This window comes from Trachymyrmex septentrionalis, unplaced genomic scaffold, assembly GCF_001594115.1.
Source record: "Trachymyrmex septentrionalis isolate Tsep2-gDNA-1 unplaced genomic scaffold, Tsep1.0 scaffold87, whole genome shotgun sequence".
In the NCBI taxonomy this organism is placed as follows: Eukaryota; Metazoa; Arthropoda; class Insecta; order Hymenoptera; family Formicidae; genus Trachymyrmex; species Trachymyrmex septentrionalis.
In genome coordinates, this window is record NW_017306059.1 from 1,529,647 (window position 1) to 1,530,613 (window position 967).

The 967-nt window shown below is 38.1% G+C and overlaps 1 protein-coding gene across 1 annotated transcript in view; it reads right to left on the reverse strand.

The window, feature by feature from the left end:
• LOC108755429 (lysine-specific histone demethylase 1A) overlaps positions 1-967 on the reverse strand; it is a 114,746-nt gene that overhangs the window by 45,205 nt on the left and 68,574 nt on the right. The window lies entirely within an intron of this gene.

A 967-nucleotide genomic window follows, 5' to 3' on the forward strand; every position in this document is an offset into this window, starting at 1 on the left:
GTGTTTAAATTTTATACAGATATTCAGACGTAATAATCTATGAAATTTGTATACTTTTGATTGTATACTTCTTTGAATTGTAATACATATATCCTTATTCTTTTTTATATAATTATAAAATGTTATTTCCTTTTTTGTTTTATTATGACAGAAGAAAATTTTTAGAAATAAAGATTTGGTTCAAAAGAGTATAAGTGAAAACAGATTTCTCCAATAAACGCAAAGAAGCATGCAGAAAAATTGGAAAATAAAATAAAATCGAGAATAATTAAATACACTACATTGTAGTAAACATTTTTTTGCGTAAAATGTAGAACTGACATATATTTGTATCAGAAATCTATAAAAAATATTTGTAAAGTATAGGACAATCGGATTTACAAACGTAAATAGAATTCGCATGAAGATATTGGACAAACATTCTTTTTAGAAATCCTGTGACAGAATCATAGAGACGATGTGTGAACAGATGATGGCGCGGCGAGGTTTCGTGAACAGATTTATCGAACAGCAATATGACGAAAGAATCGAGAGGAAGAGGAGAAGAAGAAATGAAGAAGGAAGATCGACTGGAGGGAAAAAGGGTAAAGAGAGAGAAAGAAAAAGAATGATGAGAGGAATACGAGATGCGGGGAGTGTGCTGTGCACGAATAAAAGGAGAAAGAGAGAGAAAGAAAGAGCAGAAGGACGCGCGATGGAAAAAACGAAAAGGGGGGACAAGGAAATAAGAACGTAGTGGATGGAGAAGGCTGCAGATGTGGAGAAGCTGTAAGGACTCGGAGAGTGTACCTGTCTTGTTTTTATAGGCTTGCCAGAACGTCAGGACCCGGGTACGTGGATGAGAAGGACGTCGACGTCGACGACGACGACGACGACGACGAGGACGAGGACGATGACGACGACGACGACGACGGCGACAAGGAGAAGGCGAGGAACAAGGTGGGAGAAGGAAGGACGACCGCGGAGT